Source organism: Oncorhynchus kisutch, linkage group LG16, assembly GCF_002021735.2.
Source record: "Oncorhynchus kisutch isolate 150728-3 linkage group LG16, Okis_V2, whole genome shotgun sequence".
Taxonomy (NCBI): domain Eukaryota; kingdom Metazoa; phylum Chordata; class Actinopteri; order Salmoniformes; family Salmonidae; genus Oncorhynchus; species Oncorhynchus kisutch.
Window position 1 is genome coordinate 13107824 of NC_034189.2, and position 18452 is coordinate 13126275.

Sequence of the window (18452 nt, forward strand, 5' to 3'; positions counted from 1 at the left end):
TATATATATATATTTTTTTGGGGGGGGTGGATTTATTTCATAATTCAAGGCACACTTAACCAGCATGGTTACCACAGCAGTCTGCTACGATACGACATCCCATCTGGTTTTGGCTTAGTGGGACTATTATTTGTTTTTCAAAAGGACAATGACCTTTAGTTTAGATGTCTATATAAGGTCCCACAGGTGAAAGTGCACGTCAGGCCTTCAGGCCTTTATGGTGGTGGCCAGACGGAAGCCACTCCTCAGTAAAAGGCACATAAAAGCCCCCTTGGAGTTTGCCAAAAGGCACGTAAAGACTGTCAGACCATGAGAAACAAGATTCTCTGGTGAAACCAAGATTGAACTCTTTGGCCTGACTGCCAAGCGTCACGTCTGGAGGAAACCTGGCACCATCTCTGCTGTGAAGCATGGTGGTGGCAGCATCATGCTGTGGGGATGTTATTTGGCAGCGGGGACTGGGAGACTAGTCAGGATAGAGTGAAATATGAACGAAGCAAAGTACAGAGAGATCCTTGATGAAAACCTGCTCCAGAGTGCTGAGGACCTCAGACTGGGGCGAAGGGTCACCTTCCAACAGGACAACAACCCTCAGCACACAGGCTGTAACTTAACAAAATGTGGAAAAAGTTGAGGGGTCTGAATACACATGTCGGCTCAATCGTAAATTACCTTTACACATATACAGTGGGGCAAAAAAGATCTCAACCCCATAGAAAATCTTTGGAGGGAGTTGAAAGTCTGTGTTGTTTAGCAACAGCCCCAAAACATCACTGCTCTAGAGGAGAGATCTGCAACAGTGTGTGAAAACCTTGTGAAGACTTACAAAAAACGTTTGACCTCTGTCATTGCCAACAAAGGGTATATAACAAAGTATTGAGATAAACTTTTGTTATTGATGAAAATTACAGGCCTCTCTCATCTTTTTAAGTGGGAGAACTTGCACAATTGGTGGCTGATTAAATACTTTTTTGCCCCACTGTATATATTCACACAACTGGTGACCGAAGTCAGCGTGCGACCAAAGTCTGCCTGCCACAAGGAGTCGCTAGAGCGTGATGGGACAAGGACATCCCTGCCTCAAGCACTGCGATGCCTTAGACCACTGTGCCACTCTGGAGTCCCCTTAACTTTACCTTTGTATCGCGCAATCTGCTTCAGCAGTACAAACCTGAGAGAGAGATGCAGAGAAAGAGATGTAATATACTATAACATAATGATATGATTCTGTATGACAGGTAAGAGAGGAGAGAGAGACCGAGAGAGAGTAAGGAAAGAGAGAGGCGAGAGCGGAGAAAGAGAGATACTCAGTATGACTAGTCAGCAGCAAGGTGTCTTTATTTTGTTGCAATTTCACAAACAACAAGCTAGAATTTATGAAAATTCATCAAAAGCCATTCTAATGTAATTATTTAAAGTACTAGTGACCATAACAAATGAGGATGCAGGAGTAGTACTAGTATACAGTAAATACTATACTGTATAAACATAATAATAATAATTTGGTCAGTGCTTATAGTTGTCCTAATTGGAAATGTTTTTTGCATTCCCAACTACCCCTGAGACACCCTCGGAGAGTGGGGTCATGGCCAGGGTCATAATCTATATACTAGTATACTGTAGTAATACTCTAGTACTAGTATACTGTCTATACTGTGTATACCATTATAGTATACTCTGTACTAGTACACTGTAGTAATACTCTAGTACTAGTATACTGTGTATACCATTATAGTATACTCTGTACTAGTACACTGTAGTAATACTCTAGTACTAGTATACTGTGTATACCATTATAGTATACTCTGTACTAGTACACTGTAGTAATACTCTAGTACTAGTATACTGTCTATACTGTATATACCATTATAGTATACTCTGTACTAGTACACTGTAGTAATACTGTTGGATAAAAAAAAAAAAGTATATAACAAAAGAGAAATAAATAAGAGAAAAATAAATAGAACATAAGATACAAAAATACAACAATTCAAATCAAAGGATGTCACACACACACACACACACACACACACACACACACACACACACACACACACACACACACACACACACACACACACACACACACACACACACACACACACACACACACACACACACACACACACAGATTTATCCAGGTATAGCCTCCCTTTCATTGTTAATTGGTAATAATATCCATCCATCATCATCATCATCATCACACAATAAATGTCAATGCATTTAAATATCAAATATATTTATCATCATATGTTTTATATTATTGCTCACGTCAACTATAATCTCAAAGCTATAGTAATAATAATCAAAATAGAAATCAGTACATCAGGGAATATATCGCTACAGAAAATAACAGTCATACATTTGGAGTAGAATACAGAGAAAGGGGGTGGGTGCTCGGGACATGCATCAGGGGATATTATTGGAGGAGAAAGGTTAAGCAGGCCCTCTTTAATGGAAAAGAGGTGCTTGAGCAGCTGTCACTCAATCCCTCTCTCTTTGTTCCTCCATCTCTCGCTCTCTCCTTCCCCTCTACCTGATCTCTCTCTCATCTCGCCCCTATTACCACTCTCTACTCCACCCCCCTCTCTCTCCTTCAAACCCAGCCACCGCAGTATACAGCACAGCCAGGCCTGTCAGTCTCATAGCCAGTGAAAGGCAGACACAGCATCCTGCTGTTTCACACACGCTCTAAGTGAATTACACACACACACACACAGAGTGAATTACACACACACACACACACACACACACACACACACACACACACACACACACACACACACACACACTCTGAGTGAATTACTTCAGCCTCCATTAGACTAACGAGAACGTTCATCCTCTGGGGACACGGAGAGATGGATGGAAGAGAGAGAGAGAGATGGAGAGATAAGAGACAGTGAGGTGGAAAGAGTGGGGAGTGAGAAAGGGGAGAGAGATGTATAGGAATAGAGAGAAAGATGATGGGAGGGAGCGAGATAGGAATAGAAGAGAGAGAAGGAGGGACAGATGGAGAGGGGATGGAGGAGAGAAACACATCAACCGTTGGTACAGAGACAACATGAGCAGTACACACACACACACACAAAATATAATAATACCCACTAAAACAAACAGTAGGTGTACTGGCATACATGAGGGGTTAGTTTAGCTACATATAGGTGATTGACAGAGATATGTGAATATATGCAGACAAGTGCATACACAGTTCATAAACACACTATGGATTGAAAACCAATACCAAAGCAGTGATCAACAAGATGGACATGTAACACACACACACACACACACACACACACACACACACACACACACACACACACACACACACACACACACACACACTGTTTCAGTGCAGTTCTTTTCTAACCCAGAACACAGGGATTTACATGGCTCCAGATTCCTAGACTAACATAACAGTGGTTTTAGGTTTTACATTTGGACCCACACACAGACTCAATCCCAAATCACACTCTATTCCCTATGTAGTACTCTTCCTAGTACACTACTTTGACCAGAGCCAAGTGGTGCACAATTTGAGACAGCAGAAGACACTACACAGAGATACAATGAACAGCACTATATAACCAGAGGGAAGAATATATGAGATCAAGACAAGTGAACAGATACATAGACAGACAACACTAGCTGTTTTAAATAAAGATAATTTCAAATGAGCAGATCGTGAAATTTGTATCAACTGGAAAATAATAAAGTTTTTGTTTTAAAGAGTGAGGTGGGTGGGACCCAGAGGTTCAGTCGTACCACACACACACACACACACACACACACACACACACACACACACACACACACACACACACACACACACACACACACACACACACACACACACACACACACACACACACACACACACACACACCTATTCAAACTCTTCATCAATGTCCATCTCCTTCCATAACTCCTGTCTGATGAATAGTCTTATAGACCTGCTATAACCTCTGCAATGGAAACCAGAAAAAACACATTGAGTTAAATATAATAGCCTCAACATATCAAGCCTCAACATACCAAGCCTCAACATATCACATGAAGACATGTAGGATAATATGGAAGGACATGGTCGGCATCTCTCTCTCTCTCTCTCTCTCTCTCTCTCCCCTCTCCTCAGAGGTCAGTGCAGTGCTCCTGCTTGCTGTAATGGTCGAACTGGCTCTTCCAATGCATCATGTAGGAGGACCAGCAATGGAACTCCACCTTCCACTGACGCTCCGCCTCGTCTATGTTATCTGGGGAGGAAGAGAAAGTGAGGGAGGAGAAAGGGAGCGAGAGATATATTACTACAAGTGAAAGACAGAGTTACCACTCTCACCCACAGATGGAATCACACACTATCAGTCAGAGAGGAACCCAGGGTGGGAGACCCTGTTTTTCTGACCAGAGGTCATAGGTTAGGGTCAGAGGATTACAGACATGCTTCACACAGATCTTTAACATTAACACATGCTGACGAAGAAGGAGGGAATACTGACAAAGGAGGAGGGAATACTGGCGAAGGCGGAGGGAATACTGACGAAGACGGAAGGAATACTGACGACGGAGGGAATACTGACGAAGGAGGAGGGAATACTGACGACGGAGGGAATACTGAGGAAGGAGGAGGGAATACTGACGACGGAGGGAATACTGACGAAGGAGGAGGGAATACTGACGACGGAGGGAATACTGACGAAGGAGGAGGGAATACTGACGAAGGCGGAGGGAATACTGACGAAGACGGAAGGAATACTGACGACGGAGGGAATACTGAGGAAGGAGGAGGGAATACTGACGAAGGCGGAGGGAATACTGAGGAAGGAGGAGGGAATACCGACTAAGGCGGAGGGAATACTGACGAAGGCGGAGGGAATACTGACGAAGACGGAAGGAATACTGACGACGGAGGGAATACTGAGGAAGGAGGAGGGAATACTGACGACGGAGGGAATACTGAGGAAGGAGGAGGGAATACTGACGATGGAGGGAATACTGAGGAAGGAGGAGGGAATACTGAGGAAGGAGGAGGGAATACTGACGACGGAGGGAATACTGAGGAAGGAGGAGGGAATACTGACGACGGAGGGAATACTGACTAAGGCGGAGGGAATACTGACGACGGAGGGAATACTGAGGAAGGAGGAGGGAATACTGACGATGGAGGGAATACTGAGGAAGGAGGAGGGAATACTGACGACGGAGGGAATACTGAGGAAGGAGGAGGGAATACTGACGACGGAGGGAATACTGAGGAAGGAGGAGGGAATACTGACGACGGAGGGAATACTGACTAAGGCGGAGGGAATACTGACGACGGAGAGAATACTGAGGAAGGAGGAGGGAATACTGACGACGGAGGGAATACTGAGGAAGGAGGAGGGAATACTGACGACGGAGGGAATACTGAGGAAGGAGGAGGGAATACTGACGACGGAGGGAATACTGAGGAAGGAGGAGGGAATACTGACGACGGAGGGAATACTGACGAAGGAGGAGGGAATACTGATGACGGAGGGAATACTGACGAAGGAGGAGGGAATACTGACGACGGCGGAGGGAATACTGACGAAGACGGAAGGAATACTGACGACGGAGGGAATACTGAGGAAGGAGGAGGGAATACTGACGAAGGCGGAGGGAATACTGAGGAAGGAGGAGGGAATACTGACGACGGAGGGAATACTGACTAAGGCGGAGGGAATACTGACGAAGGCGGAGGGAATACTGACGAAGACGGAAGGAACACTGACGACGGAGGGAATACTGAGGAAGGAGGAGGGAATACTGACGACGGAGGGAATACTGAGGAAGGAGGAGGGAATACTGACGACGGAGGGAATACTGAGGAAGGAGGAGGGAATACTGAGGAAGGAGGAGGGAATACTGACGACGGAGGGAATACTGAGGAAGGAGGAGGGAATACTGACTAAGGGGGAGGGAATACTGACGACGGAGGGAATACTGAGGAAGGAGGAGGGAATACTGACGATGGAGGGAATACTGAGGAAGGAGGAGGGAATACTGACGACGGAGGGAATACTGAGGAAGGAGGAGGGAATACTGACGACGGAGGGAATACTGAGGAAGGAGGAGGGAATACTGACGACGGAGGGAATACTGACTAAGGCGGAGGGAATACTGACTAAGGCGGAGGGAATACTGAGGAAGGAGGAGGGAATACTGACGACGGAGGGAATACTGACTAAGGCGGAGGGAATACTGACGACGGAGAGAATACTGAGGAAGGAGGAGGGAATACTGACGACGGAGGGAATACTGAGGAAGGAGGAGGGAATACTGACGACGGAGGGAATACTGAGGAAGGAGGAGGGAATACTGACGACGGAGGGAATACTGAGGAAGGAGGAGGGAATACTGACGACGGAGGGAATACTGACGAAGGAGGAGGGAATACTGATGACGGAGGGAATACTGACGAAGGAGGAGGGAATACTGACGACGGCGGAGGGAATACTGACGAAGACGGAAGGAATACTGACGACGGAGGGAATACTGAGGAAGGAGGAGGGAATACTGACGAAGGCGGAGGGAATACTGAGGAAGGAGGAGGGAATACTGACGACGGAGGGAATACTGACTAAGGCGGAGGGAATACTGACGAAGGCGGAGGGAATACTGACGAAGACGGAAGGAACACTGACGACGGAGGGAATACTGAGGAAGGAGGAGGGAATACTGACGACGGAGGGAATACTGAGGAAGGAGGAGGGAATACTGACGACGGAGGGAATACTGAGGAAGGAGGAGGGAATACTGAGGAAGGAGGAGGGAATACTGACGACGGAGGGAATACTGAGGAAGGAGGAGGGAATACTGACTAAGGGGGAGGGAATACTGACGACGGAGGGAATACTGAGGAAGGAGGAGGGAATACTGACGATGGAGGGAATACTGAGGAAGGAGGAGGGAATACTGACGACGGAGGGAATACTGAGGAAGGAGGAGGGAATACTGACGACGGAGGGAATACTGAGGAAGGAGGAGGGAATACTGACGACGGAGGGAATACTGACTAAGGCGGAGGGAATACTGACTAAGGCGGAGGGAATACTGACGACGGAGGGAATACTGAGGAAGGAGGAGGGAATACTGACGACGGAGGGAATACTGAGGAAGGAGGAGGGAATACTGACGACGGAGGGAATACTGAGGAAGGAGGAGGGAATACTGACGACGGAGGGAATACTGAGGAAGGAGGAGGGAATACTGACGACGGAGGGAATACTGAGGAAGGAGGACGGAATACTGACAAGAGGGAATACTGACGAAGACGGAAGGAATACTGAGGAAGGAGGAGGGAATACTGACAAGAGGGAATACTGACTAAGGCGGAGGGAATACTGACTAAGGCGGAGGGAATACTGACGAAGGAGGAGGGAATACTGACGACGGAGGAGGGAATACTGACGACGGAGGAGGGAATACTGACAGAGGAGGGAATACTGACTAAGGCGGAGGGAATACTGACTAAGGCGGAGGGAATACTGACGAAGGAGGAGGGAATACTGATGAAGACGGAAGGAATACTGAGGAAGGAGGAGGGAATACTGACAAGAGGGAATAGTGACTAAGGCGGAGGGAATAGTGACTAAGGCGGAGGGAATACTGACTAAGGCGGAGGGAATACTGACGAAGGAGGAGGGAATACTGACTAAGGCGGAGGGAATACTGACGAAGGAGGAGGGAATACTGACAAAGGAGGACGGAATACTGACAAGAGGGAATACTGACGAAGACGGAAGGAATACTGAGGAAGGAGGAGGGAATACTGACAAGAGGGAATACTGACTAAGGCGGAGGGAATACTGACTAAGGCGGAGGGAATACTGACGAAGGAGGAGGGAATACTGACGAAGGAGGAGGGAATACTGACGACGGAGGAGGGAATACTGACGACGGAGGAGGGAATACTGACAGAGGAGGGAATACTGACTAAGGCGGAGGGAATACTGACTAAGGCGGAGGGAATACTGACGAAGGAGGAGGGAATACTGACGAAGGAGGAGGGAATACTGACGACGGAGGAGGGAATACTGACAAGAGAGAATACTGACGAAGACGGAAGGAATACTGAGGAAGGAGGAGGGAATACTGACAAGAGGGAATACTGATTAAGGAGGAGGGAATACTGACAAAGACGGAAGGAATACTGAGGAAGGAGGAGGGAATACTGACGAGAGGGAATACTGACAAAGGCGGAGGGAATACTGACTAAGGCGGAGGGAATACTGACGACGGAGGAGGGAATACTGATGACGGAGGAGGGAATACTGACGATGGAGGAGGGAATACTGACAACGGAGGAGGGAATACTGACAACGGAGGAGGGAATACTGACAGAGGAGGGAATAATGACTAAGGCGGAGGGAATACTGACTAAGGAGGAGGGAATACTGACGACGGAGGAGGGAATACTGATGAAGGAGGAGGGAATACTGACTAAGGAGGAGGGAATACTGACTAAGGCGGAGGGAATACTGACGACGGAGGATGGAATACTGACGAAGGCGGAAGGAATACTGACGAAGGAGGGGGGAATACTGACGAAGGCGGAGGGAATACTGAGGAAGGAGGAGGGAATACTGATGACGGAGGGAATACTGAGGAAGGAGGAGGGAATACTGACGACGGAGGAGATACTGAGGAAGGAGGAGGGAATACTGACGACGGAGGGAATACTGAGGAAGGAGGAGGGAATACTGACGACGGAGGGAATACTGAGGAAGGAGGAGGGAATACTGACGACGGAGGGAATACTGAGGAAGGAGGAGGGAATACTGACGACGGAGGGAATACTGAGGAAGGTGGACGGAATACTGACAAGAGGGAATACTGACGAAGACGGAAGGAATACTGAGGAAGGAGGAGGGAATACTGACAAGAGGGAATACTGACTAAGGCGGAGGGAATACTGACTAAGGCGGAGGGAATACTGACGAAGGAGGAGGGAATACTGACGAAGGAGGACGGAATACTGACAAGAGGGAATACTGACGAAGACGGAAGGAATACTGAGGAAGGAGGAGGGAATACTGACAAGAGGGAATACTGACTAAGGCGGAGGGAATACTGACTAAGGCGGAGGGAATACTGACGAAGGAGGAGGGAATACTGACGAAGGAGGAGGGAATACTGACGACGGAGGAGGGAATACTGACGACGGAGGAGGGAATACTGACAGAGGAGGGAATACTGACTAAGGCGGAGGGAATACTGACTAAGGCGGAGGGAATACTGACTAAGGCGGAGGGAATACTGACGAAGGAGGAGGGAATACTGACGACGGAGGAGGGAATACTGACAAGAGAGAATACTGACGAAGACGGAAGGAATACTGAGGAAGGAGGAGGGAATACTGACAAGAGGGAATACTGATTAAGGAGGAGGGAATACTGACAAAGACGGAAGGAATACTGAGGAAGGAGGAGGGAATACTGACGAGAGGGAATACTGACAAAGGCGGAGGGAATACTGACTAAGGCGGAGGGAATACTGACGACGGAGGAGGGAATACTGATGACGGAGGAGGGAATACTGACGACGGAGGAGGGAATACTGACAACGGAGGAGGGAATACTGACAACGGAGGAGGGAATACTGACAGAGGGGGGAATAATGACTAAGGCGGAGGGAATACTGACTAAGGAGGAGGGAATACTGACGACGGAGGAGGGAATACTGATGAAGGAGGAGGGAATACTGACTAAGGAGGAGGGAATACTGACTAAGGCGGAGGGAATACTGACGACGGAGGATGGAATACTGACGAAGGCGGAAGGAATACTGACGAAGGAGGAGGGAATACTGACGAAGGCGGAGGGAATACTGAGGAAGGAGGAGGGAATACTGATGACGGAGGGAATACTGAGGAAGGAGGAGGGAATACTGACGACGGAGGAGATACTGAGGAAGGAGGAGGGAATACTGACGACGGAGGGAATACTGAGGAAGGAGGAGGGAATACTGACGACGGAGGGAATACTGAGGAAGGAGGAGGGAATACTGACAACAGAGGGAATACTGAGGAAGGAGGAGGGAATACTGACGACGGAGGGAATACTGAGGAAGGTGGACGGAATACTGACAAGAGGGAATACTGATTAAGGAGGAGGGAATACTGACAAAGACGGAGGGAATACTGACGACGGAGGAGGGAATACTGATGACGGAGGAGGGAATACTGACGACGGAGGAGGGAATACTGACAACGGAGGAGGGAATACTGACAACGGAGGAGGGAATACTGACAGAGGAGTGAATAATGACTAAGGCGGAGGGAATACTGACTAAGGAGGAGGGAATACTGACGACGGAGGAGGGAATACTGATGAAGGAGGAGGGAATACTGACTAAGGAGGAGGGAATACTGACTAAGGCGGAGGGAATACTGACGACGGAGGATGGAATACTGACGAAGGCGGAAGGAATACTGACGAAGGAGGAGGGAATACTGACGAAGGCGGAGGGAATACTGAGGAAGGAGGAGGGAATACTGATGACGGAGGGAATACTGAGGAAGGAGGAGGGAATACTGACGACGGAGGAGATACTGAGGAAGGAGGAGGGAATACTGACGACGGAGGGAATACTGAGGAAGGAGGAGGGAATACTGACGACGGAGGGAATACTGAGGAAGGAGGAGGGAATACTGACGACGGAGGGAATACTGAGGAAGGAGGAGGGAATACTGACGACGGAGGGAATACTGAGGAAGGTGGACGGAATACTGACAAGAGGGAATACTGACGAAGACGGAAGGAATACTGAGGAAGGAGGAGGGAATACTGACAAGAGGGAATACTGACTAAGGCGGAGGGAATACTGACTAAGGCGGAGGTAATACTGACGAAGGAGGAGGGAATACTGACGAAGGAGGACGGAATACTGACAAGAGGGAATACTGACTAAGGCGGAGGGAATACTGACGAAGGAGGAGGGAATACTGACGAAGGAGGAGGGAATACTGACGACGGAGGAGGGAATACTGACGACGGAGGAGGGAATACTGACTAAGGCGGAGGGAATACCGACTAAGGCGGAGGGAATACTGACGAAGGAGGAGGGAATACTGACGAAGGAGGAGGGAATACTGACGACGGAGGAGGGAATACTGACAGAGGAGGGAATAATGACTAAGGCGGAGGGAATACTGACAGAGGAGGGAATAATGACTAAGGCGGAGGGAATACTGACGAAGGAGGAGGGAATACTGACGAAGGAGGAGGGAATACTGACGAAGGAGGAGGGAATACTGACGACGGAGGAGGGAATACTGACAGAGGAGGAGGGAATACTGACAGAGGAGGGAATAATGACTAAGTCGGAGGGAATACTGACTAAGGCGGAGGGAATACTGACTAAGGCGGAGGGAATACTGACGACGGAGGAGGGAATACTGACAGACGAGGGAATAATGACTAAGGCGGAGGGAATACTGACGAAGGAGGAGGGAATACTGACGAAGGAGGAGGGAATACTGACGAAGGAGGAGGGAATACTGACGACGGAGGAGGGAATACTGACGACGGAGGAGGGAATACTGATGAAGGAGGAGGGAATACTGACTAAGGAGGAGGGAATACTGACGACGGAGGGAATACTGAGGAAGGAGGAGGGAATACTGACGACGGAGGGAATACTGAGGAAGGAGGACGGAATACTGACAAGAGGGAATACTGACGAAGACGGAAGGAATACTGAGGAAGGAGGAGGGAATACTGACAAGAGGGAATACTGACTAAGGCGGAGGGAATACTGACTAAGGCGGAGGGAATACTGACGAAGGAGGAGGGAATACTGACGAAGGAGGAGGGAATACTGACGACGGAGGAGGGAATACTGACGACGGAGGAGGGAATACTGACTAAGGCGGAGGGAATACTGACTAAGGCGGAGGGAATACTGACTAAGGCGGAGGGAATACTGACGAAGGAGGAGGGAATACTGACTAAGGCGGAGGGAATACTGACGACGGAGGAGGGAATACTGACAGAGGAGGGAATAATGACTAAGGCGGAGGGAATACTGACGAAGGAGGAGGGAATACTGACGAAGGAGGAGGGAATACTGACGAAGGAGGAGGGAATACTGACGACGGAGGAGGGAATACTGACGACGGAGGAGGGAATACTGACAGAGGAGGGAATAATGACTAAGTCGGAGGGAATACTGACTAATGCGGAGGGAATACTGACTAAGGCGGAGGGAATACTGACGACGGAGGAGGGAATACTGACAGAGGAGGGAATAATGACTAAGGCGGAGGGAATACTGACGAAGGAGGAGGGAATACTGACAGAGGAGGAGGGAATACTGACAGAGGAGGGAATAAGCAATGCTGACCAGATTAGGCTTTTATCAGAGATTTGCATTCAGAAATGCAAGCTGCCTCACTTTCGAGGGGCTGATGCGGTTTCTTCTCTCAGTAATTATTTGTCCCGTTTTCGAGAAGACCCTCTCATAGGGAACGGATGTGGCCACTATGCAGAGTCTCCATGTCATGACTTTAGTAAGCCGTGGGTAGACAGTGGCCTTGTTCTTCCACCAGCTCAGAGGATCTGCAGATCTTTGGAGGAGGGGCTCCTCCAAATAGGATCGGACCTCCATTATGGCATCTGCTGAGAGATTCCTTCGTGTTGCATCCCCAGTTGCTCTCTCGTCAAACAGCATCCAAACAGCAGACGTTTGTGGCACTACTGCTGGTGCTTCTGCTCCATCTGATCCCTCTTCTTCCTGTTGCCCTGGTGCCTGAGCCAGCTGACTGCTGGGGCTGTCCCTCCCTCTTCTTCCTGTTGCCCTGGTGCCTGAGCCAGCTGACTACTGGGGCTGTCCCTCCCTCTTCTTCTTGTTGCCCTGGTGCCTGAGCCAGCTGACTACTGGGGCTGTCCCTCCCTCTTCTTCCTGTTGCCCTGGTGCCTGAGCCAGCTGACTACTGGGGCTGTCCCTCCCTGCTGCTGAGGTTAATCTTTGAAGAGCCTCATCAATCACTCTGGCATCACTGAAGGCTAACTTCTTACACCGGGGTCAAGTGCAGCGGTTTGTGATAGCATGTGATTATATTCCATTTTGTGGAACTTTCTGTCCATTGATGAACATAGGGTGTCCATCAACTCTGTCACATGTCCTGTGGTTACATTTGCTTCTCTCTGGCGGCTGTCTGTGATTCCCCGCAGACCCTGACACAGGAGGATCATTTTTGAAGCTGAAAAGAGAGAACAGTAACTTATTAGTTCAGGTTCATGTTTTGTCTACTGATACTACATTCTCATCTACTGCTCATCTACATATATAATACTGGATTAAATAGTGATGTAGTAATAACTGCTTACTGTACCTCTCTCCACTGATCTCCACAGTGACCTGCTCAAAGGGTTCCAGGACTCTGCACTCCTCCTCCACCACCTCCCATTCCTCTTGGGTCAGAGCATCAACAGGTGCATTGACAATGTCCAGGGTAGAGATGATGGCATCCTTTAACTTAAGAAACCGCCTCAACATAAAAATTGGCAAACTGCAGTAGCTTTTTGGACTCTCCGCACTGAAGCCTGTGTGCTCTCGTACAGTTGTGGAATAAGTGATTTTAAAAGGGTTTTCCTGCTTGGAATTGTGTACATTGGATTTAGACTATTGCTATAATTTCTAAAACCTCTGTCCTCCACGATTGAAAATGACTGGAAATTGGTGGCAATCATTTTAGCCTCGTTTTGCTACAGACATAGACTTTGGCATTAACTGGTCCATAGAAGACTGTTGCTGTGGGTGGCAGATAAGGCCTACTTGACTGAGTGGATACATCTCCACGTGTGTAGGTGCTGGCTCCACCACTATCACTAGCAGGCTCGCTAGTTTCTCGAAGCTCTGCTACAGCTAGCTTCACAGTTGGGTGCACAGTTCGCATATGGCGGTGTAGGTTGTACATAGAACCGGCTTTATATAAGATTTTGTTTTGCAAATTATATACTGTGTTCTAACATTGTCTACATTATTAAAATGCATCCAAAAGCTACTGTGCTTCCGACTCATTTTCCAGCTGTTGTTTCCACAGCTGTCCTTCCTCTCTCTCCTCGGCTGCTAAGTGTGTGACTGTGAGTGAGTTGGCTCGGCCCTCCCTCACGCATCTTTGGTTCATTGGTTGACACTGTGTGTCTGATTGACAGAAACAACAGGTGAGGCTGTTAGTCTGAGCAGACAGTCAGAACGAATGTGCGCGCTTGAGCATTTAGGCCTATATTATTTTATTTCCTTTTTTCGTTATTTTAATTAGTTAATTCTATTCATTTAAATATTCATATCTTTATTTTTTAAATATTTTTTATAAATAGATTTGGCTCTTCTGATATGCGAGCCGGCTCCCAACGTTCACCTACAAGAGCCGGCTCTTAGAGCCGACCCATCTCTATTCTCTTCCTCCTGCTACACCTGTCTCAACTGGCACCCTATTGAGTTTATAGTGAACAGGCTGCCCTATGGGCCCTGGTAAAAGTAGTGCACTTTATAGAGATTAGAGTGCGATTTGGAATGCGGTCAGTGTTTAATTTGAGCCGGATCCTGTTCTACATTTTGAACTGTTATGTTCCTGAACCTATTTGGCCGGATCCTGTACCTCCCGTGGCATAAAAAAAAATTATTCACTTTTTTCAATGTAAAAATGATAATAAAAGCGAGTAAAGTTAATTTGAGTTGCCTCTTCGTTAATTCTCCTGCCCCCTCAAAAAACGTTAGGTGAAAAAGTAGATTTTCAGCCCGGGCCTAAATGCGTTTAAAAAAGATCACATTTTTCACAACTTTTTGTTCAACTTCTGTAAATGCCTCTACTCTAATGCTCTATGCCACTACGCAAATGCAATGATATGCATGCAATGCTTTATTATAAAGGTGATTTATCTTTCTCATGCATTCTGGTACCTCAGAACTCCTCAGGTCACCCCCCTCGCGCACTCACTTTTTGTGCCCCACCTCCCGATTTACAAATGAACCACTGGATGTAACATCTGGTTCCCAAGAATGTGTGCATGGCATTTAGATTTTAGGTTAGCTCTGGCATCTATGACATCATTGTCCTATACTTCTTCATCCAATCTGACTCTGGGTCAGTTTAGCAGGGAGGCGATTAGCTATAGTTCGCAATACTGACCACGAACAAAGTTCCACTGCAAAACTAAACAATCTACACCATCTCACCCCCTCCCCCCTCACTCGCCCCTTCTCTCTCTCTCTCCCCGCCCCCCCTCCTCTCCTGTCTCAGTTCTTTTTATAGTTCTATCAGTCAGTTGAGTATTTTTCTCTGCAAAAGACAGTTAGCTACACAGAGCTCCCTCAGAATATTCATGAACCCTCTGTATAAATCAGTTGAATATGTACTTGCAGCCCAATAATTAATTCAATAATGAATATGCGTGTGTAACCCCCTTACCGGTGATATTGAGGAGGCGTGGCAGAAAGCGGTTCCAGAATGCACACAGCTGGTTCCGCAGGCCCTTGTGGATCTTCAGAGATTCTGTGTTCAGCCCCACGTGTTTTTGCTCACTGTTGGTGAACTGCGGCCACCTCTGCCTGCTATCCACACTGCCGTCAAAATTGATGTTGGGGTTACTGGAGAGAGGTGGAAGGAAGGAGTCAGAGAGAGAGGAAGAGAGCTATGCCCCTCTCTCTCTCCCACTCCCCCCTCTCTATCGCTCTCTCTCTATCCCTCCCTCCCCCTCTCTCTATCCCTCCCTCCCTCTCTCTCTCTCTCCCTCCCTCTCTCTATCCCTCCCTCTCTCTCTCTCTATCCCACCCTCCCTCTCTATCCCACCCTCCCTCCCTCCCTCTCTCTATCCCACCCTCCCTCCCTCTCTCTATCCCACCCTCCCTCCCTCTCTCTCTATCCCACCCTCCCTCTCTCTCTATCCCACCCTCCCTCTCTCTCTCTATCCCACCCTCCCTCCCTCTCTATCCCACCCTCCCTCCCTCTCTCTATCCCTCCCACCCTCCCTCCCTCTCTCTATCCCTCCCACCCTCCCTCCCTCTCTCTCTCTATCCCACCCTCCCTCCCTCCCCCTCTCTCTCTCTCTCTATCCCTCCCTCCCTCCCTCTCTCTCTATCCCACCCTCCCTCCCTCTTATCCCACCCTCCCTCCCCCTCTCTCTCTCTCCATTACCCGGTGAGTGTGAAGTTAGCCCAGTATCTCATGCTTCGGCTCAGTTTCTCCTCCTCGGCTGTGTAGTTGAGTCTCTTCTCCAGTTGCATGCTGAACACAAACTCTATCTCGTAACCATGGATAACGCCCATCCACCCAGGCCACGCCAGGTTAAACGCACGGTGGTCAAGAGCATACAATAAAATAGGACACCAGAATGAATCCATGACCAAGATGGCTGCCTAGAGCTATGCAGGACTATGACATCAACCACTCTGGTGTATTATACTTCATATCTGTAAAAGGCAAACAGGTACACTCCACCTGGGATCAATGGAGGCATAGGAGAGGCAATGGTAGAGCATGGTGCTCGTAACACCAGAGTAGTGGGTTTGATCCCTGGTACCACTCATACGTCAAATGTATGAACGCATGGCTGTAAGTCGCTTTGGATAAAAACGTCTGCTAAATGGCATATATTATATTATAACACAGGACTTTGAGTTAGACTTTTTGTTTGAACAACATCAATTACATTATGAGTGAAATAGTTTTCCTTCCAAAAAATGGCAATTAAGCATGTTAAAAAAAACATCTTTCTGTGTTGGAATGGAGTGGGCGTATAGATACACACGGTGAGGCGTGGCTTAACGTGACCATGCCCCCGAGGAGGGTACAGACACAGGTTACTTCCTTCACTCCCATGTTACATTTCTTAGGTTACTTCCTTCACTCCCATGTTACATTTCTTAGGTTACTTCCTTCACTCCCATGTTACATTTCTTAGGTTACTTCCTTCACTCCAATGTTACATTTCTTAGGTTACTTCCTTCACTCCCATGTTACATTTCTTAGGTTATTTCCTTCACTCCCATGTTACATTTCTTAGGTTACTTCCTTCACTCCCATGTTACATTTCTTAGGTTACTTCCTTCACTCCCATGTTACATTTCTTAGGTTACTTCCTTCACTCCCATGTTACATTTCTTAGGTTACTTCCTTCACTCCAATGTTACATTTCTTAGGTTACTTCCTTCACTCCCATGTTACATTTCCTACTTTACTCATAACCCAACAATGTCTGAATTATTATTTTTTGATCATTCGATTAACATTTTGTACATGATTGGTTGGTCATTTTACCAAAATATTTTCATGTCTTCATGAAATAAAGTTCAACAACAAACTACATCACACCTATAAACACTGACTCTAACCGTATAAATGTTAGCGTGAACAGATGTATATTCCATGCGACAGTCTGTCACGATTATCAGCCAAAGAGCCAATTCCAATGGCCTTTCTTCAGCTATATAATGTGACAGTTTTACTGGCAGTATAATGTGACAGTTTTACTGTCAGTATAATGTGACAGTTTTACTGTCAGTGTAATGTGATAGCTTTACTGTCAGTGTTAGCAGGTCAGTGTAATGTGACAGTTTTACTGTCAGTATAATGTGACAGTTTTACTGTCAGTGTAATGTGACAGTTTTACTGTCAGTGTAATGTGACAGTTTTACTGTCAGTGTTAGCAGGTCAGTATAATGTGACAGTTTTACTGTCAGTATAATGTGACAGTTTTACTGTCAGTATAATGTGACCGTTTTACTGTCAGTGTAATGTGACAGTTTTACTGTCAGTATAATGTGACAGTTTTACTGTCAGTGTAATGTGACAGTTTTACTGTCAGTGTTAGCAGGTCAGTATAATGTGACAGTTTTACTGTCAGTATAATGTGACAGTTTTACTGTCAGTATAATGTGACAGTTTTACTGTCAGTATAATGTGACAGTTTTACTGTCAGTGTAATGTGACAGTTTTACTGTCAGTGTTAGCAGGTCAGTATAATGTGACAGTTTTACTGTCAGTATAATGTGACCGTTTTACTGTCAGTATAATGTGACAGTTTTACTGGCAGTATAATGTGACAGTTTTACTGTCAGTGTAATGTGACAGTTTTACTGTCAGTGTAATGTGACAGTTTTACTGTCAGTGTAATGTGACAGTTTTACTGTCAGTATAATGTGACAGTTTTACTGTCAGTATAATGTGACAGTTTTACTGTCAGTGTAATGTGATAGCTTTACTGTCAGTGTTAGCAGGTCAGTGTAATGTGACAGTTTTACTGTCAGTGTAATGTGACAGTTTTACTGTCAGTGTAATGTGATAGCTTTACTGTCAGTGTTAGCAGGTCAGTATAATGTGACAGTTTTACTGTCAGTGTTAGCAGGTCAGTATAATGTGACAGTTTTACTGTCAGCATAATGTGACAGTTTTACTGTCAGTATAATGTGACAGTTTTACTGTCAGTATA

General features: G+C 47.1%; 1 pseudogene; it reads right to left on the reverse strand.

The window, feature by feature from the left end:
- Window positions 1-2100: 2100 nt before the first annotated feature.
- The window catches only part of LOC109884898 (acetylcholinesterase-like), a 56638-nt pseudogene continuing 40286 nt past the window's right edge, over window positions 2101-18452 (reverse strand).